The 27,013-nt window shown below is 41.5% G+C and overlaps 1 non-coding gene across 1 annotated transcript; it reads left to right on the top strand.

The window, feature by feature from the left end:
- Positions 1–711: 711 nt before the first annotated feature.
- On the top strand, positions 712–785 carry TRNAN-GUU (transfer RNA asparagine (anticodon GUU)). The gene has a single exon. It is a non-coding gene; the product is annotated as a tRNA-Asn (tRNA).
- The last annotated feature ends 26,228 nt before the right edge of the window (positions 786–27,013 follow it).

The raw sequence follows: 27,013 nt of genomic DNA, 5'->3' as shown, positions 1-27,013 counted from the left end.
AAGACAGTTTAGGACGAAATTTCGCCTTGAAAAACGTTTCATTATTTCCATTCCCAGGGTTCTTCGTGGGACTAAAAACTAAAGACAGTGTATGAATTCAACAAGACCTAATAGAGCGCCCTGGTGAGTGCCAGACCCTGTTCTCGTCGAGGGGCCCACGGGCGACCATCACCACGACCCGTGCCCTCGTGGAGCTCCCGTGCTTTACGCAGGAATCCGAAGAAGGAAGCGGCAGCACCTCACCGGCCCCGAAGGCCTCCCGGAAGGATGGGCACACGCTCATTCTCTCACCGCTGTTTGTACTTCCCAATCGTTCCAGCCCGCGCATCCGCCCGGGGCCCGGGGGGAGCTGGTGATGAAGGGCGGTCGGGTGACGGCGGAACGACGGGAAGACGGGTTCCGGGAGCCACCGGGGCTTTCGGCTTTGCTTGGGCCCCGCTAGGCTCGGGCCCGGAAGGGTCGCGGCCCGGGGCGACTGCGGCGGGTGCTGGCTTCTGAAGCGGGTCAGAGGCGAGGCCATTCGGCTGCCCTTCTCTCCTCGGAATCGCCCAACGCGCAGGTTCAAAAGGAGACCAACAACACAATTCGTGCGATAATCCCCCTGCTTTTGCGAGGCTTTGGAGCCTGCAGTTTTCCTGCCCGGAGGGCGGCAGAACCTAGAGCTTAGTAGGTGCTCACTTCCTAAGGAGGCCGGGAAAGGCGGCGTCCGGCGGCCCTGTGGCGCAATCGGTTAGCGCGTTCGGCTGTTAATCGAAAGTTTGGTGGTTCAAGCCCACCCAGGGACGGATGGCGTGCTTTTTAACGAAGTCCCACGTGTTTCCTGCTGTTGGTCACCTGCAGATTTCCTCGCATAAAATTTACCCTCCTGTCTCCTGGGCCCTATACACCTCACGTCTCGTACCTGTCGAGAGCCATCCCACCTCCCCAAACTGATTCTCACACAATATCTGCTGGGATGTCAGCTTCATACGTGTATTAGAAGGATTCCTGAAACAGGCCTAAGAACCTGGGTTCTATGACAAAAATCTTCATTCTGCCCTTTATAGGCTTGGATGAGTAAGTTGAACATTTGGTGCTTCAATATTTCTCTGTGTGTGTGTGTCTGTGTGTGAGTGTTTAATTAAGACATGCTTGCATGCATTTTTCAAAATGCTTACTTTGGGAAGATTGAGCTTCTCAAGTGTGCTTTCGTTTTTTTAATATTTTTTTATTAAGACTTTATTGTTTTAGAGCATTTCAGGCTCACAGCAAAATTGGAGGGGAAGGTCCAGAGATTCCTCGCATGCATAGCCTCCCTGTTTATTAACATCTCCTGCCAGAGTGGCACATTTGTTATGGCTGATGAATCTGCATTGACACATCATAATCTCCCAAAGTCCTTAATTTGCATTACAGTTCAGTCTTGGTGTTGCACATTCCATGGATTTGGTAAAACGTATAATGGCATGTATCCAGCATTATAGTATCCTACAGAGTATTTTCACTGCTCTAAAAATCCTTCCTGCTCTGCCCCTTCAACCCCTCCCCCCCCCTCAGGCAACCACTGATCCTTTTACTCTCTCCATAATTTTGCCTTTTCCAAAATGTCATAGAGTTGGAATCATACAGCATGGAGCTTTTTCAGATTGGCTTCTGTCACTTAGTAATATGCATTTGAGATTCCTCCATGTCTTTTCACAGCTTGATATCTCATTTCGTTTTAGTGCTCAATAATATTTCACTGCCTGGATGGACCACAGTTTATTTATCTACGCGACTATTGAAAACATTCGATTGCTTCCCGGTTTTGACAATTACGAATAAAGCTGCTATAAACATTGGTGGGCAAGCTTTTGCAGGGGCATAACTTTTTAACTCCTTTGGATAAATAGCAAGGAGTGCGATTGCTGGATCTTGCACGGGAAGAGCCATGAGGAAGCTTTCTGGGGTCTGGAAATGGTCTACACCTCAGTCTGGGCACTACGTCAGTAGTTATTCAGTAGTAGTAGTAGTATTCAGTAGTAAACCGGTTGGTTTACGTGGATAAAGGTGTTCGAACTGTGCCCTTTTGGTCCTTTATATTTATTATGCCTCAGTAAAGAAAGTTGAAAGCAACTTGGTTATTGCCAGAGTGATGTTGACACTTGTTCTTCTGGTTTGGCCTAGTCTAGGATGCAAAGTAAGTTCAAAATATCTCTTGTGGTATTTTTGCTGTCCTCAGGTTTTTGACTTTCCTCTGCTATCTGCTATCTGATTCCTTGTATGTTGCTCACAACCGTTATTTTAAGCTGATATCCAACTGTTAATACTGTGCCAAAGAGAGACTGAAGCGTTTGTGGTCAAATCTGCTCTCTTAAGAACAATTATGACCCCCAAAGGGGGAGAGATGAAATTGGGAAATTCTGATGAGGAAAACAGTACATTTAGGCCTAACTCACTCAGAGGTGCCAAAGGAAGGACATCGGCAGGTATTACACAAAGAAAGTCGCCCCATTCATTCCATAGCTACAGCTTCAAGAATTTTTGGAGCATCTGTAAGTAGCCAAAATCGTTTACCTGATGAGCTTGTCAGCTTCACAGAACAAGCTGTCAGACTAGCGATTTGATGGCTTTCAGCTCATCCATTTACCAAGGAAAAGAAAAATACAATTCCCCATTCCCAAGCTGTCTGTGGTGTTTTCTTTCTCCTCTCTTTTCTGACTCTCTTATAAATTCTGCTTTTGTCTTTGTTTGAGGACAGCATTCTAATAACTGTTTCCCATTATTATGAGTAAATGTGTGAGAAAACTCATTCAAAGTCTCTTATTTACTGCTACTATTCAAATATAGTTTTCGTATTAATATCTGCACACACATCATAGCCAGCTTTGAAATATATTCCAGGTGAACACACTTTCAAGGAAAGTTTAGCCCTTGAACCATTGGAAGACATGTCCTTCTTACTCTTTAAATAAAGCCAGCTGCCCATTGGTGTATAGGTAACAAACCCGTTGTAATTCTCTGTGTCTAAACCTCTTTGCTTCTCCGTTCTGGTCCTGTGTCTCACCCTCTGCTCCTGGCGGATCTGGGAAACCTGCTGTGCTTTTGTTTTGCTCCAGGATGCCCTTCCGCCCTCAGGAGGGACTTGGGAATGAAAAGTAATGGCATCCAGATGGAAGACCCTGAGGTGCCAGAGCTTCCCTGGGCTCGGCCGTTTGGCTCCCATTGAGGGTCAAGACCTCTCCATCACCGTTCAAGTCCTACCTCAAAACTTTTTCCTTACTTGTCCCATAGTAAAGACAAGTTTTCCCTTACTTTCCTGACTTGTCCTATGAGGCCATTGTTTCTGTGACTTCCATTCTTATACTGCAGTCTTGTCTGTGCAGTAGAGAAATGAGATTTGCAAAATTCAGTAAAATGCCACCCATTAAAGGCAGAGTCCTGGGGATGGGACAAAAATTGTACCACTGTCGCACAATTGCTGACATGACCGTATTACTCCCACTTCATCTAATCCACCCAAAGATTGCGTAGCTCTTTGTGGTCTCCCAACAACGAGAGCCTGGATTCACTGACTTGCCCCATGCCTTCAAAAACACAGAAACTCAGTGCACAACGTTTGGGCCAACACAGTGCTACAGCGATATCAGTCAAACTTGGGAGGGAAGGCGTGAAGCCATCACTTGGGAAGAGCTCTGTGACCAGCCAAGACAGCCAAGACCCCATCTGTGAGATCAGCACTGGCTGAGGCTTCCAATCCCTTGGTGGAGGTGTGGGGATCTAATGAGGAGGCAAAGGCAGCAGGGGAGATGGTCCCCAGGACTGAACTGACATTCAGCTGTATCTAAGCACGTGGAGAAAGCCATTCAGAATTGTTATTATGTGCGAGCTCGTATTAAATTTGTTTATTGCGACAAGGAAAGAAAGCAGATGATTTTATGGTATAATGGTTATTCTCTAACCTCTGCTGTCCTATACTGCAGCCACTAGTTGAACTTCAGTTCAAATTAGTTAAAATTAAGTAAAAAATAAATAAACAAAAAACTCAGTTTCTCAGCACTAGCCACATTTCAAGCACTCAATTGCCTCATGTGTCTAGTGGACACCGTCTGAGATAATGCAGGTCTAGCTCATTCATCTAACCAGTCAGTTACACATGAGATGTTTGATTTCAAGTTCCTGACTTCTTGCTCAGCATGAGGTTCATTTTAGTCCATTTATTTGATCCCCAGTGCCAGCAGCTCCTGGGTCTATACTGATCTCTGGGTGGTCCCCGAACCCACGGCAGGTAAAGAATCACTTCATGCCCTTGCTTTTGCGGGGCAGTGGTAAACTGGGCATAACAGGGGTTTTCTTATATCGATCACTCCAGCCCCAGCATTGCTCTAGGCTGCTCTAAAGGCGGCCACTACCCAGCCTTCAGGGAATGCTTGTGGAATCTCATGAGCTCTGCTTACCAACTCTGTTATTAGCTATAACAATACTGCTTTTTTCCCTTTTGTCTAATTTTATAGTTGCATCTTGCTTTGGCAATTCATACTGGTGTTTCTGTTGTGGTAGTGATACACAATTTCAAAAATGAATTTTCTACATAAAAGTGTAAATCAATGCAACAAAAGTATTAGGTAGCCAATGCTACAGGCACATGGATATAACTAAATGTGAAAGTGTTATGTTCATTAATGCACTTGGAAAACATGATTTGGGTTTATTTTGATGGCACAACCTCCCTCTCCCTTGTCAGTCCTGGGACGATCCCACTTGCTGTAAGTCAAGAAGGCAGGAGTGCTCAGCTGTTCCCTCTGCACTTTGAACACAAAGGCACTGTCACCTTCTCCTGTGAGCCCCTCTCAGGAACTCCCTTGTTCAGACCATTAAGAAGAATCAAGACCTTGACACCAGTCTTACAGATGATTTTTTTAGATTCGACACCTAAAGCAAAGGCAACAAAAGTAAAAATAAACAGATGGGACTACATCAAACTAAAAAGCTTCTGCACAGCAAAGTAAACTATCAATAAAATGAAAAGGCAACCTACTGAATGGGAGAAAATATTTGCAAATCATGTCTCTGATAAGGGGCTAATATCCAAAATATATAAAGAGCTCATACAATTCACTGACACAAAGACAAACAATTTAATTAAAAAATGGGCAGAGGATCTGAAGAGACATTTTTTTCCAAGGAAGATGGACGGATGGCCAACTGGTGTGTGAAAAGACAATTAACATCACTAAGGATCAGGGAAATGCAAATCAAAATCACAAGGAGCTATCACTTCACACCTGTTAGAATGGCTATCCTGAAAAAGACAAGAAATATCAACTGTTGGTGAGGATGTGGAGGGAAGGGAAGCCTTGTGCACTGTTGGTGGGAATGTGAATTGGTGCAGCCACTATGGAAAACAGTAGGGAGCTTCCTCAAAAAATTAAAACTGGAGCTATCATAAGTTCCAGGAATTCCATTTCTGGGTATTTATCTGAAGAAGATGAAAACACTAAGTCGAAAAGATACATGCAACCCCGTATTCACTGAGGCTTTATTTACGATAGCCAAGATAGGGAAACCACCTAAGTGTCCATCAACAGATGATGGATAAAGGAAATGTGATACACACACACACACACACACACACACACACAGAGGAATATTATTCAGCCAGAAAAAGGAATGAAATCTTGCCATTTTCAACAACATGGATGGACTTTGAGGGCATTCTGTTAAGTAAAATAAGTCAGACAAGGAAAGACAAATGTTGATCTCACTTATATGCAAACTGTGAAAAAAAAAAAAGAAAAAGAAACAGAACCAAAACCCAAATCCACGCTCTTAGATACAGAGAACAGATTGGCAGTTGTCAGAGGTGTGCAGGTGGGTGAAGTGGTGAAAGGAATCAAAAGGTACAAACTCCTAGCTACAAAATAAATGTCACAAAGATGTAATGTACAACATGGTGACTGTGGTTAACAACACTGTATTGCATATTTGAAAGTTGCTAAAAGAGTGGATCTTAAAAGTTCTCATGACAAGAAATGAAATCCTGTAACTATGTCTGGTGATCATTTTGAAATATATACAAATATCAAATCATTATGTCATACACCTGAAATTAATAAATGTTGTATGTGAACTACACCTCAAAAAAAATTAAAATTAAAAACAAAAGAATCAAGGCGCATAAACACTTCTGGTTAGGAGATGTGATTGCATCATCCCTGGAGCCTGGAGTCTGTTTCTAGGGGAAACTAAACAGTTTTGTTTGCTCTTTCTCCTCTTCTTCTCTATTTCACGAATTAGTTCTGAGTAGGCTTCTTTTTTTTCTGAGGAAGATTTGCCCTGAGCTAACATCCATGCCGGTCTTCCTCTATTGTTTTGTATGTGGGCCACCAGCACAGCACGGCCACTAACAGAGTAGTGTAGGACCACACCACTGACGCAGGGATGCTGAAGCAGAAAGCACCAAACCTAACCACTCGGCCACTGGGACTGGCCCCAAGTGCTTTTTTTTTTATCTTTTATTGAGTTAACATTGGTTTATAACCTTATATAAATTTCAAGTATGCATCATTATATTTCAATTTCTGTGTAGATTACATCTTGTTCACCACCCAAAGACTACTTACCATCCATCACCATATATATGTGCCTAAATACCCCTTTTGTCGTCTTCCCTCCTCCCTTCCCCTCTGGTAACCACCAATCCAATCTCTGTCTCTATGTGTTTGCTTCTTATTGTCTTATCTTCTATTTATGAGTGAGACCACACAGTATTTGACTTTCTCCCTCTGATTTATTTCACTTAGCATAATACCCTCAAGGTCCATCCATGTTGTCACAAATGGCAAGATTTCATCTTATTTTATGGCTGAGCAGTATTCCATTGTGTACATGTACCACATGTTCTTTATCCATTCGCCCCTTGATGGGCACCTAGGAGGATTCCAAGTCTTGGCTATTGTGAATAATGCTGCAATGAACCTAGAGGTGCATATATCTTTACGCATTCATGTTTTCATGTTCTTGGGTAAATACCCAGCAGTGGAATAGCTGGATCGTATGGTCATTCTATTCTTAACTTTTTGAAGAATCTCCATACTGTTGCCCATAGTGGCTGCACCAGTTTGCACTCCCACCACCAGTGTATCAGAGTGCCCTTTTCTCCACATCCTCTCCAACACTTGTTCTTCCTTCTCTTGTTAATTATAGTTGTTCTGACGAGTGTGAGGTGGTATCTCATAGAAGTTTTGATTTGCATTTCCCTAATAATTATTGATGTTGAACATCTTTTCATGTGCCTCCTGGCCATCTGTGTATCTTCTTTGGAAAAATGTCTCTTCAGAAATTTGGCCTATTTTGTAATTGGGTTCTTAGTTTTGTTGTTGTTGAGATGTATGAGTTCTTTCTATATTTTGAATAATTAACCCCTTATCAGATATATGACTTGCACATATCCTCTCCCAATTGTTAAGTTTCTTTTCATTTTGTTGATGGTTTCCTTTGCTGTGCAGAAGCTTTTTTATTTTGATGTGGTCCCATTTGTTTATTTTTTCTATTGTTTCCCTTGCCTAGTAAGACATGGTACTTGAAAATATGCTGCTAAAACCAATGTTGAAGAACATACTGCCTATATTTTCTTCTATAATTTTTATGGTTTCGTGTCTTACATTCAAATCTCTAACCCATTTTGCTTTAATTTTTGTGTATGCTGAAAGATGATGGTCTACTTTCATTCTTTTGCACGTGGCTGTTCAGTTTTCCCAACACCATTTATTGAAGAGACTTTCCTTCCCCCCTTGTATGTTCTTGGCTCCCGTGTTGAAAATTAGCTGTCCATAGATGTATGGGTTTTTTTCTGCTCTCTCAGTTTTGTTCCATTGATCTGTGTGTCTGTTTTTGTATCAGTACCATGTGGTTTTGATTACTATAGCTTTGTAGTATATTTTGAAATCAGGGAGTGTGTTTTTTGTTGTTTTTTTTTTGTTTTTGCTGAGGAAGATTGGCCCTGAGCTAACATCTGTTGCCAATCTTTCTCTCCTTTATATTTGGGATGCTGCCACAGCATGACATGATGAGCAGTGTGTAGGTCCACACACAGAATCTGAACCCATGAACCCCAGGCCACCAAAGCTGAGCTCATGAACCTAACCACTATGCCACTGGGCTGAGCCCTCTCATTGTAGTTTTGATTTGCATTTCTCTAATAATTAGTGATGTTGAACATGTTTTCATGTGTCTATTGGTCATCTGTATATCTTTTTTGGAAAAATGTTTGTTCAGATCTTTTACTCATTTTTTAATTGGTTTCTTTGTTTATTTGTTGATGAGATGTATGAGTTCTCTATATGTTTTGGCTATTAACCCATTATCAGATACACTGTTTCAATCTCCTTACTGGCGATTGGTCTATTCAAATTCTCTATTTAATCTTGATTCAGTTTTGGAAGGTTGTATGATTTAAGAATTTATTCATTTCTTCCAAGTTATCCAATTTTTTGGCAAATACCTTCTCCTAATTGTTAGGTTGTCTTTTCATTTTGTTGACGGTTTCGTTTGCTATGAAGAAGCTTTTTAGTTTGATGTGGTCTATTTGTTTATTTTTTTTCTATTGTTTGCCTTGCCTGATCAGACATGGTACTTGAAAATATGCTGCTAAGACTGATGTCAAAGAGCATACTGCCTGTCTTTTCTTCGAGAATTTTTATGGTTTCAGGTCTTACATTCAAGTCTTTAATCCATTTTGAGTTAATTTTTGTTTATGCTGTAAGATGGTCTACTTTCATCCTCTTGCATGTGGCTGTCCAGTTTTCCAAACATCACTTATTGAAGAGATTTTCTTTTCTCCATTATAGATTTCTGGCTCTCTTATTGAAAATTAGTTGTCCATAGGTGTGTGGGTTTATTTCTCGGCTCTCAATTCTGTTCCATTGATTTGTGTGTCTGTTTTTCTGCCAATAACATGCTGTTTTGATTACTATAGCTATGTAGCATATTTTGAAATCAGGGAATGTTATACCTCCAGCTTTGTTCTTTTTTCTCAGGATTTCTTTGGCTATTCAGGATCTTTCGTTGTTCCACATAAATTTTAGGATTCTTTGTTCTATTTTCATGAAGAATGTCATTAGGATTCTGATTGGGATTGCATTGAATCTGTAGATTGTTTTACACAATATGGGCATTTTAACTATGTTAATTCTTCCAATCCAAGAGCATGGAGTATCTTTCCATTTCTTCGTGTCTTCTTCAATATATTTCAGCAATGTTTTATAGTTTTCAGAGTACAAGTCTTTCACTTCTTTGGTTAAATTTATTCCTAGGTATTTTATTCTTTTTTTATTTTTTATTTTGCAATTGTTTATGGGATTGCATTCTTATTTTCTCTTTCTGCTACTTTGTTGTTAGCATATTGAAATGTAACTGAATTTTGTATGCTTATTTTGTCTCCTACGACTTTACCATATGCATTTACTATTTCTAAAAGTTTTTTGGTGGATTCTTTAGGGTTTTCTACATATAAAATCATGTCATCTGCAAATAGTGACAGTTTCACTTCTTCTTTTCCAATTTGAATCTCTTTTATTTCTTTTTCTTGCTTAATTGCTCTGGCTAGGACTTCCAACACTATGTTAAATAAGAGTGGCAAAAGTGGGATTCCCTGTCTGGTTCCTGTTCTTAGAGGAACAGCTTTCAGTTTTTCTCCATTGAGAGTGATATTAGCTGTGGGTTTGTCATATATGTCTTTTATTATTTTGAGGTACTTTAATTCTATACTCATTTTATGCAGAGCTTTTATCAAAAATGGATGCTGTATGTTGTCAAATGTTTTCTCTGCATCTATTGAATTGATCATGTGATTTTTATTCTTCATTTTGTTAATGTGGTGTATCATGTTGATTGATATGTGGATGTTGAACCATCCCTGCATCCCTGGAATAAATCCCACTTGATCATGGCGTATGGGATTTTAATGTATTATTGGATTCTATTTGCTAATATTTTGTTGAGGACTTTTGCATCAATGTTCAGCAGTGATATTGGCCTGTAATTTTCTTTTTTTGTGTTGTCCTTGTCTAGTTTTGATATCATGGTAATGTTGGCTTCATGGAATGAGTTAGGAAGCTCATCTTTAATTTTTTGAGGAGTTTGAGAAGGATAGGTATTAAGTCTTGTTTGACTGTTTGGTAGATTTCACCAGGGAAGCTGTCTGGTCCTGGACTTTTATTTTTCTGGGAGGTTTTTGATTACTGTTTCGATCTCCTTACTGGTGATTATTCAAATTCTCTATTTTTTCTTGATGCCATTTTGGAAGGTTGTATGATTCTAAGAGTTTATCCATTTCTTCTATATTATCCAGTTTGTTGGCCTATAGCTTTTCCTAGTATTCTCTTGTACTCTTTTGTATTTCTGAGCTGTCTATTGTAATTTCTCCTCTTTCATTTCTGATTTCATTTATTTGAGACTTCTCTGTTTTTCTTGGTGAGTCTAGCTAAATGTTTGCCAATTTTGTTTATCTTTTCAAAGAACCAGATCTTCGTGTCATTGATTTTTTTTCGACTTCTTTTTTAGTCTCTATTTTATTTATTTCTCCTCTGATTTTTATTATTTCCTTTCTCCTACTGATTTTGGGTTTTGTCTTTCCTTTCTTCTTTTTCTGGCTCCTTTAGGTGCACTGTTAGATTGTTTATTTGAGATTTTTCTTATTTGTTGAGGTAGACCTGTATTCCTGTAAACATCCTTCTTAGAACTGCTTTCACCATATCCCACAAAGTTTTGCTTGTCGTAGTTTCACTTTCATTTGTCTCCAGGTATTTTTTGATTTCTCCTTCCATTTCTTCATTGACCCAATCATTGTTAAGTAGTATTTGTTAAACTCCACATATTTGTGGCTTTTCCAATTTTCTTCCTATAGTTGATTTCTAGCTTCATACTGTTGTGGTCAGAAAAAAATGCTTGGTATTATTTCAATCTTCTTAAATTCATTGAGACTTGTTTTGTCACCTAATATGTAATCTATCCTGGAGAGTGTTCCATGTGCATTCGAAAATAACATGAATTCTGGAGTTTTGGGATGGAATGTTCTGTATATATGTACTAAATCCATCTGGTCTAACATGTCATTTATGGCCAATGTTTCCTATTGATGTTTTGTTTGGATGATCTATCCATTGGTGTAAGTGGAAAGTTAAAGTCTCCTACTATTATTTTCTTACTGTCTATTTCTCCTTTTATGTCTGTTAATAATTGCTTTGTATATTTAGGTGCTCCCATGTTGGATGGATAGATATTTACAAGTGTTATATCCTCTTGTTGGACTGTTCTCTTTATCATTACGTAGTACCCTTCTTTGTCTCTTGTTACAGTTTTTGTTTCAAAGTCTATTTTGTCTGATATAAGTATTGCTACCCCAGCTTTCTTTTCATTGCCATTTGCATGGAGTATCTTTTTCCACCCCTTCACTTTCAGTTTGTGAGTGCCTTTAGGTCCGAAGTGTGTCTCTTGCATACAGCATATGTATGGGTCTTGTTTTTTTTATCCAATTGGCCACCCTATGTCTTTTGATTGGAGCAATTAGTCCATTGACATTTAAAGTAGCTATTGATAAGTATGTACTCATTGCCATTTTGTTACTTTTTTTCTAGATGGTTTAGTAATTTGTCTCTGTTCCATTCTTCTTCTCTTGCTCTCTTCCCTTATGGTTGGATGGCTTTCTTTGATATTATGTTTGGATTCCTTTCTCTTACTTTTTTGTGTATTTATTATAGGTTTCTGGTTTGTGGTTACCATTAGGTTCATATATAATAACCTACTCTATAGCAATCTGTATTAAGTTGATGGTCTCTTAAGTTCGACCACTTGCTAAAAGTTCTACTCTTTTACTCCCCTCCCCCCACATTTTACGTTTTTTATATCATATTTAACCTCTTTTTTTGTGCATCTGTATCCAATATCCTCCTATCATGGAAATAGATAATTTTAGTACTTTTGTCTTTTGACTTTCATATTAGCTTCATAGGTGGTTGATCTGCTACCTTTACTGTATATTTGCCTTTACCAGCAATCTTATTGTTTTCTAAAAATAATTTCCTTCTTCCTGTTTGTGGTCTTTTCTTTTCCACTTAAATAAGTCCCTTTAGCATTTCTTGTAAGGCTGCCATCTTCCCAGCGGTCAAGTCTGGTCATTTCATGGTTCTGGCCATCAAGATTAGGAGAGTGAGAACTAAAATCCACACGGCAATTCTGAGCAGAGCACAACTGGGAGTCAAACTAAACTGGGACTTTGCAGAGCCCTGGGGCGATGAGGTGCTTGCATATATAGAGTAGCATTTGGCGCTCTGCATAGTAAACACCCCACTCATGAGTTCGTACCTTTCAACCGGCAAGTGTTTGTGGTGGGTCTGCAATTTTAAATGTTTGGACCTAAGGCCATTGTTACTTTCAACCTTTGTCCTGGAAGATTGCAGGAACCCAGAGGGCCATCAGGTCACTGATTCTCTGGCTGGACCTTGGGCTGACCACCAGGCCACGTCTCACTATGGAGTGAAGATCAAGAGATGAAGGTCCCAGAAGAAGAACAGCCACGGGGCCTGGCAGTCACCCCAGTGGCGGGGGAGGCGTCAGTGGCCCACGGAAGGGGGAGTCTTGTGGGGAGGAGCCCGCGTGGACAGGAGGGGAGCTGCGGAGAGCGGCCCTCACACAGAGGTGGTGAGAGGCCCCTGGCATCTGTACATGTGACACTGTGAACCGAGTTTATTAACATCGTCAGCCACCGTGCCTCCGCGTGTCCCCACCGTGGGCCCATCGGTGTTCCGGGAAGGATTCCGTCTACCTGGCAGTGTGTGTCAACAGGTGTGAGCCTGAAAATTACACTTTTCAAAAAAGGAAATGAGCGACAGAATCTGGGATCTGGGAATTGTTTATCCCGTTTTGTTTTTCCGCTTGGACACTCCCTCAAAAGCATTGCAATTTGAGGGTGACTGCGTTAGAGACACTATGAGTGATTAATTTTCATCCCAAAATCTCTAGAGGATTCCTCTACCTAACTGTAGTTTCAAGTCGAAGATCAGTGACATTTTGGGAGTTTTTAATCTCTTTCCGTTTTAAAGATAAACTTGATTTATTCAATTTCTAGAGTTTCCTCCTTCTACGACTGTCTTTCTGCATTCTGAGTATAAAATGATGGTGATACTATGTTGGAAGCATCAAAGTTGTTTTATTTATTTTTTTATTTTTAGCCTTTGTTGGAAATCTGAAATTTTAATAAAAAATTCAGTATTGTGATGCACAATTTCTTGTTTTTGAACATTTTTCTGTAAACAGGAATCAGGATTTAGGCGGTGGGGGTCAGCGGAGTAGGATTTCTGATCTATGTAAAGGAAAATGATGGATTACTTACATGACAAAGTTTTAAAGACTGTAATGCACCCCAATTTCCCCTTTACTGTTTGCTGAAAAAAATCAGTCTTTGACTCCCTTCCTTACCTACTCCTGGCCTGTGAGAAGCTTCCTCCATATTCAGGTCATCTTCTTCTCCTCCTTCCCCTCCTCCTCCTTTTCTTCTGCCTCTTCCTTTTCCTTTCCCTCCTCTTTCTCCTCCTCCTCCTCCTCCTCCTCCTTTTTCTCCTTCTTCAGCGAAGAAGCTGGAGGAAAGTGGGCTGGGCTGAGAAGACACACAAAGCAAGGACTGCAGAAGAATTTTGTCAGAGACCTTGGAGGAGAGGAAGTAAAGAGAAGTTATGTGCTATGAAAGCAGCAATGGAAAAGCAAAGGAGAGATTTGAATCGTTATGGTTTGGCCTATAGCCCTTTCAGAGTGTTTAAGTAATACAAATAAAGGAATTTAGCTTTTATTTTCAATTACAGGTTGGTTCCTGGAGAGTATTCTTCGAGCTCACATCATCCTAAAGCTCAGCTCAAGGGGTCTTGTCTCCCTTGGGTTGTCCTTGGCTGTGGTAAAGAGTAATGTCCACATGTTTCTCGTGAAACTAAATCTTGGAATCTCAACAACAAATCTCTCTTCCATAGGATTCATTGTGGAGGGCAAGAGACTTTGAAAAGTATGTGATGGACATAAAGTCAAATGAACAGAACCTATATGTACAATATAACAAATGGTTATAATACACACACCTGTGTAGCCTACACACAGATGAAGTAAGATAGTATTAGTTCTTTAATCTATTCCTCTCATGCGTTATAATTATGACCCTCTCAGGTCAAAATCTTCTGCCTCATCCCACACTCTCACTTAATTCTTCTTTTTTTTGCCCATCTATAATGTTCTTTCATTGAGGTTTCATTTTTAATGTCCCTTATTGGTGATTAATTTGAGCACCATTACATGTTTGCTAGCCACTTGGATTTTCTCATATAAGATTTTTCCCCCAAGACCTTGGTGATTTTTCTATAGGGCTGTCTTTTTCTTCTTCTTTTTTTTTTTTTTATAAGAATTCATTAAATGTCTTCAGTACCAGCTGATTACGCCAACTACAAATACGTTCACCCAAATTGTGACTCTTTTTTACTCCTTATTCTGTGTTTTGATGAACAGAGATTCTTGAGGAAGTCAAATTGATCAGTCTCTTCATTAAGAATTAGTGTTTTGGTCTTATTATTAAAATTTCTGGTTACTCTTGAGACCATGGAAATACCCTGCTATATGATACTGACTAAAATCACTTTAGGTTTCATCTCACATTTAGGTGCTAATCCACTTTGAAATGATTTTGGTTATGGTGAGGGTAGGGATCATATTTCATTCTGCCCTTCCCCTCCCCAGTATATGTGATCGAATTATACGCTACAATTGTTCAATGTTTACAATGTTTTTAATAACCTTTGTTTTTTGATTCCTCAATGTAGCTCGCTTTTTCTGATTTTTAAATTTTTGTGTATACCGAGTAAACTCAATTCTCTTAATAATTCTAGTAATTTACCCTTCATATATGTAAGTAATTATAGTGTTCATTTTTCATTTTCACTTCTTAAACTGTTTCTTTGTTTTTCTTGCCTTCGCTCACTAGCTAAGCTCTCCATCACAGTGTTGCAGAGAAGTGGTCACAGGAGGCCCATCTGCCTGATTCCTGATGGTTTCTGATTGGTAAGGTTGGAGGGGGAAGTCAGTGTTTTATCACCAACTATAACGTTTGCTGAAGGTTTTTTGTTTGTTTTTGTTTTGCAAGCTACCCTTTAGCAGATTAGGGCTGTTCTCTTCTATTCCTATTATGCTAAGAAGTTTTTTAAAATCATAAGTTGATGGTGAATTTTTTCAAACACCTTTCTGTTTTAATGATTATGATTTTCCTCCTTTAAGATGTTAATGTGTTAAGGGTTCATTAACAACCAGCCCTAATTTTCATAATTTGCATTTAAAGCTGCATATTGTCCTCTAAAGGATTTAGAGGTTTAGCTTGTCGAGGTAAATAATCAATAACCAACCTATAGATGAGAAAAATGGAGGGATATTTACTGAGCTGAGGATTAATCCAGAAGCTGTCTCTTCAACAGGGAAGAAAGCACTCCGGAGAAGCATGATTTACAACATGGCTATATACCATTTCAGAACAAAGAACATACATCAAGTGTGACGGGAATACAATTTTTTCCCCAAAGGCACAAGGAGATGTTTTGTCGAAGTTTCGCACATACAGAGAAGGTCAGCTTGTCCTTAGTTCTCTGGGAAGAAACGCTTATATTCAAAGAAGTATTGGTATCAGCATCAGAGAGACAGCGAGACATTACATCCCTGTCTTGAAAGAGCGCATTTTTTGCTTTGGGAAAATGTTTGAAGCAGAGGTACAGTGCATGTCTGTTGTGCCATAACCCAGGCTGCTCTGGGAAAAACAAATTTTAGCCTGAATCAGATTTAAGCCAGAATGGCTTCCCCATTTCCCTCAATATGTGAAAACTTATTATTATTCTCATTTTTTTCATCAAGCTGCATCTTGTGCAGTATATGGGGTATTTTAAGTTTTGTTTGATTCAGAATATTTTCTAATTTCCATTTTCATGTCTGCTTTGATACAAAGATTGATAGAAATATTTCTAAAATTCCAGTTACATGAGATTTCATTCTTATGTTTTATAATTGAATTCTAGATGCTAATTACTGATCAAGCTTAGAAAAAAACCTCTTAATTTATGTTGAAACAGATTGTATTCTCTTAGTGTGAAAACTACTTACTTTTGAAAATCTTTGTAATCGCTTGGGTGATAAGGATGAGTTTAGAATTCCTAGACTTCTTGGAGTGACACAACAGAGAAACGAAGTATGCTGAGACCCTCTGTTGGAGCTTGCCCACTAGCCTGCTGGAACCAGGTTGTGTTCTGCATCTCCAACATATCCATGCTTCATCCACTAGATCTCTCTGAAAAGCAGCCTCTTGATGGCACACCACCCACAAGCCAGAGGTCTGAGTACAAAAAAATGTTACCCCATCGACTCAGTTTGACAATGGAAGGAAAAAAGATCCACAAACCTTGCACATGGGCTAAAAGACACTGGGCAAGGGATTCTGAGATTCTTTGTACAATGGATAGGCCTATGGGGGAGGGAGGATGTGGGATTCTCCTCTTGACTCCACATAATCCTTGCCTAATGGAAGAAGTCATCTCCAGAAGAGGGCCAGAGTGGGGCACAATGCAGATCTCTTTTTCCCTGGCTCCACGCACAATATTGGGTAGACCAGCATGTGAACAATGGAAGCACTAACATTTCGCAAGCAACGTTGTTGTTGCTGACCATTTTATTAGGAAGTTGCGACCTAAGAACAGAAGAAAACAAAGAAAATAGAATAGAGAGAAAAAAATATCTCAGTTTCAGCTAATCTAGGATATCATGCCAATTGTCCAGAGTCTTTAAACTGAGATGGTAACAAGCTAAGGAAATTTGCTTTTGAGGGTTTGATTGTTGGCAAAGTTTTGTTAGCAGTATTTAACATTGATAGGTTGGCTACAGGGTGGATAAGAGGACAGTCTCTATCCTACAGAATTGCCAAGGACATATGTGTAATATACCTCTGCCATACAGAATATTCTCTGCAGTACTATTTTTAATAATAAAATAGCCCAATCAATTTATTACTCAAAGATTACATATTAAGTGTATATTAACGTAGTCAGACCAAAAAATGCAATCATTTAAAAAGAAAGAGACAATCTTGATGATTCAGATGATGTTACTGATAAAACTAATAGGAGATCACAATTATTGAGCATTTGTGGCACCCTTACATACATTTCCTTATTTGAAGTTCAGCACAACCATTGAAATGTGTAATCTGTGGTGGCGAGTGAGAGGTTCTGTGGCACAGAAGGAAGATTGCCACTCCAGGAATACCAGGATAGAAGACCAGGAGAAGGACGAGAAGGAGGACTAAGAAGAAGGAAAAGGGGGAGAGCCAGCCTGGTGAGGTGTCCAAAGCAGCTGGGTAACCCTGGCTGAGAGAGGGCGGTCTTGCTCCACAAGCCTCTCTGCAACCACAGACATTGGGGTGGCCTTCTTGGAAGACTCACCCTCTTTCCCTTTGTCTCAAATAAGATGCTGATCAACTTCCTAGATCATTTCTCCTCTCTCCAAGGCCCTCCTAGGGAAGGATGGGCTGATGGAAGCATCGCTCCAAAGTGGTCCAGTGCAGAGAGTCCGGGCTTCTGCTGGAGCATTTCTCGGGTGTCTCTTCTGGGTAAGAGTGGAACTTACAAGATATTCCTGCTGGTCCCTGAGGAGTAGTGGGAGAGATGCCAACTTGGCCAGCTGCATGGGCCTCGTGCAACACAGGCCCCTGAAAGAGGGGTGAGGATTCCAGCCCCCTAAGCCAGGCCCCTAGATGGGCTGAGGCAAGAGAACCAGCTAGGGAACCAGTTGCCTCCTGCCTCCACAGGTTCTCTCGCCTCCTGTTGCTCTAGAATGTGGATCCAACTCCCTCCCCCAGCACTGGAGAGACAGGTCAGTCATTTTTGTGGGGTAGGGTTCCTCACTGTCCCTGAGAACATACCCGAGATGGAAGAGAAGGAAGGAGAGGGGAAGTCAGGTGAGAGGCGAGAAGCAGCTGGCTAGTGCAGGGAGGGAGAGGGCACACTGGACCCGGGAGCTTCCATGAGAAGCCAGGTGTTGGGCCTCCTTTTTCCAGCAAGGGGTGCCTCCTTCCATCCTGTCCCCAAAGGGACTGTGGAGATGCCTTTTTGTCCCATGGGAAGGATTTCTTTCCTTTCTCTTGTTGGTGTCTGCCAGCCAGCCTGCAGGATCTTCCCTGCCTGACACCAATAGGCCCAGAGGGCAAAGAGCCCCACTCACTGGTGTGAATGCTGCGCAGATACGGAGGGCCAGGACTTTTTGCCAAGAACCAAACTTAACATCTAAAACACATCTCGTAGCTATTCGTGAGGCTTAATAGGACTACCAAGGAAGCCTTCTCCATATCCCGAGGAGAGTTGCAAAGGACACGCAAGTCTGTCATGAGCCAGGGCAAGTGAGGGAAGAGCATGAACACCATTCCCCACTAACACAAATTCTTTAGTTGAGTTTCCCTCGTGTGTGGTAAGCGCAGGGGTCAACGGAGAAGCCTCACCCAGAGTAACCCACCACTGGCAATCAACGTATCTCCCCTGCCAGGTAATTGGGAGCGCATGCCCTGCAGGCAAAGTGTATCTGGCTGTCCCTCCACCATTCCCACACCCGCCCGCCCGCCCGCGCCCTCGCTGTTCCTCCAAACGAATCTCCGCAGAGGAATTCAAGCGACGGCCCGCTGCCACCCCACCCCCCAGAACCCACGATCGGGGGCCACCTGACTGACCACCTTCAGCAGGGGCTCCAGACCGACTAACCAATCGACCAGCAGCCACTGCGCTGTGTCGTCTACATACTCTGCCTGCTGCCTCTGTCGCTCGGTCCACATCACCTCCCCAGGCTCTCGCTCTCCTCATGCCTTACAGTGGACACGTTTATCCCAACAGGCTTTCGGAGTGAGTGTCGAAGGGAAAAGGGAAAATGCGTTCAGTGCCTGGTAGAGTCCACACAGTTTAAACGCAATAGCCGTTATAGAAATTGTGGTACCGTTGTTTTGATATTCTGGCGCTGATTTTTACTCCTGCGTTCTGCTTATGGCAGCAGTAAGAGTTTGCCATTTGTGTTTACTTCACGTGCTGCCTTTGTTGGGTCAGTCAATATCAGCTCCCTACACGCTTAATCTACAAACAGGACAGCCCTCGAGGACCTGACCCCACCGTTCACCTTCCCCTCAACCTCCGCGGGCATCGTCTCGGGCACCTCTTTCGTCCAAAGGCCTCAGAAGCATTTTATCTGCGAACTGGGTTGAGGAGTACCATTTGCAGGGCCCGCACCAACAGGCAGCCTGTGCTTGGCCTCATCTGGGTCACAGAGAGCTCATCCAGGGCCGCGGCGCCTCGGCTGCAGCCCCACAGGGCTTTGAAGGTCTGCAGGGCTGTGTAAACCTGAGCAAGATGCTTAGCAGTCCTGTGAAGGCGCTTCTGCGCGTGGCTGACTTGGAGACAAGCAAGAGCGGTGTGCCCTGAGAAGCGGCCCGCCCTTGTTTTCCTTCCTCTGCGGGAGTTGAATACTCGGTGCAAGGAGCAGAGGGCACGAGGCTTCAGCAGAGGAAAGGGAGGTTCGTGTGTGCGGACAGAGGGTGCAAAAGGACTCCCTAACTGGGAATCGAGCCCGGGCCGCGGCGGTGAGAGCGCTGAATCCTAGCCACTAAACCACCAGGGAACTGGTGGCTGGTGTTTCTTTTCCTTGCTTGCGACCAGAGGGACGTTCGCTCTGTGCTCTGGGCCTCTGGGAGGGGGTCACGTGTCTTAAACCAGGAATCCTTTAGTAGGGCCCTTCTCTTCCTGCTTTCTCTGGAAAAGGGAGCCCGCAGGCGACGCACCGAGGGTCCCCGAGGCCTGCCAGGGCCACGCGTGCCGGAGCGAGTCGCCTTGTCCAGGCGGCACCTCTGAACTGCCCTGGAAACGCGCCTCTGCGAGGCGCCCACGTGAGGAGAGAAGGTCTTGGGGGCTGGGGAGTGGCCGGGGTAGGCGGGAGGAGGTGGGAGGGGAGGCGCCCAGGATGATAAGGGGCTCAGCACCGAGACCTCGGCATCTCGGCTCTCCAAAAGCACTCAGGTGGATGCAGGAATGGAGGCAGATGGCTGGAGGAGAAAAGCTTTCTAGCAAGTCTCCTTTCAAGGCGGCCCTGACCTGCATTCCGGATCTTCCCTCTACAGCCCCCTGCACCTGCCGTTTTGCCGCCTTAGTCGATGCCAACTCCATCCTTCCATATGCCCAGGCCAAAAGACTAGGCTATCTACGGAGATTTCCTCAGACCCCACATCCAGTTAGTCAGGAATTCGTGTTTTCTCGTCTGTCAGGTGTGTGGGACGTTGATTTCCGTGGGGTTTTCTCAACCTCGGCCGTGTTGATAGGATCGCATCATTTTTTGCAGGGGACAGCTCCGCCCGTGGATTGCAGGATGTTTAGTGACCTCCCTGGCCTTTGATGATTAGAAGGCAGGGGGAAAACCCTCCTTCTCTCCTTCCCCCAGGCGTGACAATCAAGTGTTTCCAGACAAGGCCTAGTGTCACACTAGGGGGCTGGGGGCCCAAATGCCCCAGATAGAGAACCAGCGATCTGCACAGTCTCTCCTGTTCCTGGTCTCTGAACTTGTGCAGGCGACTCTCCTGATCAGGGTGCAGGGGCCGATTCAACATGGCTTCCGTGGCACAGTTGGACCTTAGGAATTGAGACTTTCATCTCGAGATTATGGGGTTTTCTGCTGTTAGGCCTTTTCTTTGGTCTGTCCTGGAAATCAGCGTCTTTTGAGCCTGTGCAGGAGGGCGAGTCAGGCAGAGTGCTGGGTTCACTCTGTGAGGTTCCTTTTGCTCCTTCTGGAACTTCACACCTCTTTGGGTTCAGCCTACAGAGAAGCTTTGAGTCCACTTTGTTTGGCTGCCCCACCCCCCGCCCCCCAGCCGGCATGCCCCAGGAGCAGGTACCTGGTGCATGAACAAGAATGTGGTTTGATTATAGCACCCGACCTCCACCCCTGCAGGCAGCTTTTTGGGCTCTTCCTGGTAGCACCTGCTGCCCAGAGTTACGAAGTTATGTCTGGCAGACAACCAGGCCCTGAGGGACACTTAGGAGAAACCGGCTGCCTGCTTCAGTTCTGTAGAGGGAGCCAGACAGGGTCCTGAAAGGACAGAAAGGCGGTGGAACCTCTCTTATTGCAGGCAGAAGAGAGACCAAAGGGAAGAGAAGAAAAGTCCTATGAGGTTTGAGGGTCTACAGTTAGTATGAAGTTGACCTCCTCTAGAACTGCCATCTCCCCTGTCTGGTGAAGGTGAGTAGAGTCTGGTCTCCAGTTTGCCAAAGTGTAAGTGAATACAAGTGAGGCCATTTTGTTACGCTAAATGGCCCCAGTCCCTCCTCTCTGTGACTACTCGCTGGCTGCTCTGCAGTACTCTAAAAAATTCACATGTTCTCCTGATTTATGGCCTCTGCTTACATATGTACTCCCTGAAAGCTTGATAAATTAAAACTTTGTTCTATGAGTCTCTCTCCAGGAACAGGAGATCGTTCTGGACTTACAAATAAATAAAGCTAATAGAACACCCAACTTCATCAATGCTAAAAGAACTCCTCTAAGGCATATAACAGTAAAAATGGTAAAAGTTAATGATAAAGAAAAAATATTAGGAGCAGCAAGGCAGAAGAAAATAAACTCCAAAGGAGATTCTATCAGGCTTTCAGCAGACTTTTCGGCAAATCCACTAGAAGAGAATGGAATGATACATTCAAAACACTGAAAGACAAAAACTCTCATCCAAGAATAGTCTATCTGGTGAAACATTCCTTCAGATATGATGGAGAAATAAAAGCTTCCCAAGATAAACAAAAGCTGAAGGAGTTCATTGCCACTAGACCTCCCCAAAAAGAAATAATTAAAGATGCCCTCACGCTGGCAACAAAAAGGCAAAAGTTTACAAATCTCTCAGCCAGGGGATAAATAGGTAGACATGATCTGAAACCTGCAGCTCTCTACCAGAATAGGGAGACAAAGACTCAATTACAACTTAAAAAGAGAAAGGGAAAGAATGCATCAAAAGTGATGATAAATGATTCAACTTAGCCACAAACTCACAAAATTAAAAATAGAACAATATGTAACAGCAATTACTCAGAAGGGGAGAGGAAAGAGAAGGAACCTGCTTAGGTTAATGGAGATAAGAGGCTATCAGAAAATGGACTATCTCATCTCCAATATCTTTCATACAATCCTCATGGTAACCACTAAACAAAAAATTAAAGCAGAGCCACAATTCACAAAAAGAGAGAAAACAGAGAAATCCCTCTCAGAAAACCACAAAAATTAAATGGCAGTCAGAAATACAAAGGAAGAGAAACAATGGAAACATAGAACAACCAGAAAACAAGAGATAAAATGGCTGTATTAAGTCCTCATATATCAATAACCACTCTAAATGTAAATGGAATGAATTCTCCAATCAAAAGACGCAGAGTGGCTGGATGGGTTAAAAAACAAGACGCAACAATATGCTGCTGCCAGGAAATGCACCTCAGCTCCATAGACAAACATAGGTTTAGAGTGAGGGATGGAAGACAATACTCCAAGCTAATGGCCAAAAAAAGAAAGCAGGTGTTGCCATACTTTTATCAGACAAAGCAGACTTCAAGTTAAAAAAGACAATGAGAGACAAAGAGGGGCAGTATATAATGATAAAAGGGACATTCCACCAAGAGGCAATAACACTTGTTAATATATATGCACCTAACACAGGGGCACCAAAGTACACAAAGCAATTATTAACAGACCTAAAGGGAGAAATTAATAGCAACACAATAATAGTAGGGGATCTCGACACTACACTTACATCATTGGATAGATCATCCAGACAAAAAGTCAACAAGGAAATAGTAGACTTAAATGAAACACTTGACCAGATGGACTTAATAGATATACGTAGAGCATTCCATCCAAAAACAGGAGAATATACATTCTTCTCAAGGGCACATGCATCATTCTCAAAGATAGAGCATATGTTGGGAAACAAGGCAAGCCTCAATAAATTTAAGAAGATTGAAATCACCCCAAACATCTTTTCTGAACACAATGCTATGAAGCTAGAAATTAACCAAAAGAACAAAACTTGGAAAGTCAGAAATATGTGCAGACTAAACAACACGCTATTTAACAACCATTTGATCACTGAAGAAATCAAAGGGGAAATTTAAAAATACCTGGAGACAAACAAAAATGAAAACACAAAATACCAGCTCTTATGGGATGCAGCAAGAGCAGTCATAGGGAAATTCATAGTAATATAGGCCCACATCAACAAGCAAAAAAAAAAAAAAAAAATCTCAAACAAGTAATCTTAAAATGCACCTAACTAAGAAAAAAAAGAGAGAAGGCTTAAATAAATAAAATTAGAAATGGAAGAGGAGAAATTGCAACAGATACTGCAGAAGTACAAAAGATTGTAAGAGAATACTATGAAAAACTATATGCTCACAAATTTGATAACCTAGAAGAAATGGATGAATTCCTAGCCTCATACAACCTCCCAAAACTGGATCAAGAAGAAATAGAGAATCTGAATAGAACAATCACCAGTACAGAGATTGAAACAGTAATCAAAAACCTCCCAAAAAACAAAAGTCCAGGACCAGATGGCTTCTCTGGAGAATTCTACAAAACATTCAAAGAAGATTTAGTACATATCCTTCTCAAACTATTCCGAAAAATTGAAGAACATGGAACGCTTCCTAACACATTCTATGAGGCCAACATTACCCTGATATCAAAACTAGACAAGGACAACACAAAGAAGGAAAACTGCAGGCCAGTATCAGTAATGAACTTAGACGTGAAAATCCTCAACAAAATATCGGCAAAGTGAATACAGCAACACATTAAAAGGAGAGTATATCATGATCAAGTGGGAATTATTCCAGGGACGCAGGGATGGTTCCATATCCCCAAATCAATCGATGTGATACACCACATTAACACAATGAGGAATAAAAAAATCACATGATCATCTCAATAGATGCAGAGAAAGCATTTGACAAGATCCAACATCCAGTTATGATAAAAACTCTCAATAAAATGGGTATAGAAGAAAAGTACCTCAACATAATAAAGGCCATATATGACAAACCCACAGCCAACACCATACTTAATGGTGAAAAACTGAAAGCCATACTTCTGAGAACAGGAACAAGACAAGGGTGCCCACTCTCACCATTCCTATTCAATATAGTACTGGAGGTATTTGCCAGAGCAATTAGGCAAGAAAAAAAATAAAAGGAATTCAAATTGGGAAGAAAGAAGTGAAACTTTCGCTATTTGCAGATGACATGGTTCTCTATATAAAAAAAAAAAACCCTAAAGAATCCACCAGAAAACTATAGAAAAAATCAACAACTACAGCAAAGTTGCAGAGTACAAAATCAATTTAAAAAAATCAGTTGCATTCCTATACGCTAACAATGAACTAGCAGAAAGAGAAATCAAGAACACAATTCCTTTCACAATCACAACAAAAAGAATAAAACACCTAGGAATAAACTTAACCAAAGAGGTGAAAGACCTGTAGACTAAAAACTATGAGACGTTATTGAAAGAAATTGGAGAAGACATAAAGAAATGGAAAGATATTCCATGTTCATGGGTCAGAAGAGTAAACACAGTTAAATTGTCCATACTACCTAAAGCAATCTACAGATTCAATGCAATCTCAATCAAAATCCCAATGACATTCTTCATGGAAATAGAACAAAGAACCCAAATATTTATATGGAACAACAAAAGACCCTGAATAGCTAAAGCAATCCTGAGAAAAAGAACAAAGCTTGAGGCATCACAATCTCTGACTTCAAAAGACACTACAAAGCTATAGTAATCAAAACAGCATGGTACTGGCACAAAAAAAGACAAACAGATCAATAAATCAGAATTGAAACCCCAGAAATAAAAGCACACATCTGGGGGCCGGCCTGATGGCCCAGAATTTAAGTTCACATGTTCCACTTCAGCAGCCCAGCGTTCGCCAGTTTGGATCCTGGGTGCAGACCTATGCACTGCTTATCAAGCCATGCTGTGGCAGGCGTCCCACATATAAAGTAGAGGAAGATGGGCACAGATATTAGCTCAGGGCCAATCTTCCTAATAAACAAATAAATAAAAACCACACATCTATAGACAGTCTTTGGCAAAGGAGCCAGGAACATACAATGGAGAAAGAAAAGTCTCTTCAATAAACTGCATTGGGAAAACTGCATTGGGAAAGCTACATGCAAAAGAATAAAAGTAGACCATTATCTTGCACCATATGTAAAAAATTAACTCTTAATGGATTAAAGATTTGAATGTAAGACCCGAAACCATAAAACTCCTAGAAGAAAATATAGGCAGTACACTCTTTGACATTATCTTAGCCACATCTTTTTGATACCATGTCTACTTAGGCAAGGGAAACAAAAGAAAAAGTAAACAAATGGGACTCCATCAGACTAAAAATCTTCTGCAAAACAAAGGAAACCATGAACAAAATGGAAAGACAACCTACCAACTGGGAGAAAATATTTGCAAATCATTTATCAGATAAGGGGTTGATCTCCAAAATATAGAAAGAATTCATACAACTCAACAACAACAACAAAAAACAATCCAATCAAAAAATGGACCTGAACAGACATTTTTCCAAAAAAGATATACAGATGGCCAACAGACACATGAAATGATGCTCTACATCACATATTATTAGGGAAATGCAAATCAAAACTACAATGAGATATCACCTTACACCAGTCAGAATGGCTGTAATCAACAAGACAAAAAACAACAAATGTTGGAGAGGTTGTGGAGAAAAGGGAACCCTCATACACTGCCGGTAGGAATGTAAACTGGTTCAGCCAACAGGGAAAACAATTATGGAGATTTCTCAAAAAATTAAAAATGGAAATACCATACGATCCAGCTATCCCACTACTGGGTATTTATCCAAAGAACATAAAGTCAATGATCAAAAGAGATTTATGCACCCCTATGTTCATTGCAGCATTATTCACAATAGCCAAGATGTGGAAGCAACCCAGGTACCCATCAAGGGATGAATGGATAAAGAAGACGTGGTATATATGTACAATGGAATACTACTCAGCCATAAAAAAGACAAAATCATCCCATTTGCAGCAACATGGATGGAACTTGAGGGTACGATGTTTCTTGAAATGAACGAGAGAGAAAAAGACAAATACTGCATGATTTCACTCATATGTGGAAGATAACAAATACATGGATAAAGAGAATAGATTAGTGGTTACCAGAGGGGAAGGGGGTTTGGGGGGGTGAGTGAAAGGGATAAAGGGGCACATATGTATGGTGACGGGTAAAAATTAGACTACTGGGGGTGAGCACGATGAAGTGTATTCAGGAATTGATAAATAATAATGTACACGCGAAATTACACAATGTTAGAAACCATTATAATCCCAATAAAATTACTTGGAAAAAAAATATTGATTGAAACCTTAACATGACCGTGTGATGGAGAATCTATGTTTTTTTTTTTTTTTTTTTGAGTAAGATTAGCCCTGAGCTAACATCTGCTGCCAATCCTTCTCTTTTTGCTGAGGAAGACTGGCCCTGAGCTAACATCTGTGCCCATCTTCCTCTACTTTATATGTGGGACACCTACCACAGCATAGCTTGCCAAGCGGTGCCGTGTCCACACCCGGGATCCCAACCTGAGAATCCTGAGCTGCCAAAGCAGAACGTGCGCACTTAACCACTGGGCCACCAGACTGGCCCCTAGAGAATCTATGTCACACCAAAAGAAACTACAACTATTTCAAATACTTAGTATGGGCATGCAATATAATTAATTAATAGTAACTCATCTCTCAAAAAGTGTATCTACCAATAAAGAGTTAGTTATTTACTGGGAAAAAAATCGGTTTTCTGGTTCCTGCCTATTTTTCCCCTCTCTGTATTTCTGCCTCTTCCTCCTCTTCTTTCATATGCAGAAAAAGTCAGCTCTCCC

Source organism: Equus caballus, chromosome 5 (assembly GCF_041296265.1).
Source record: "Equus caballus isolate H_3958 breed thoroughbred chromosome 5, TB-T2T, whole genome shotgun sequence".
Lineage (NCBI taxonomy): Eukaryota > Metazoa > Chordata > Mammalia > Perissodactyla > Equidae > Equus > Equus caballus.
The sequence above is the reverse complement of the archived record's forward strand: the minus strand, read 5'-3'. Positions and strand labels throughout refer to the sequence as shown.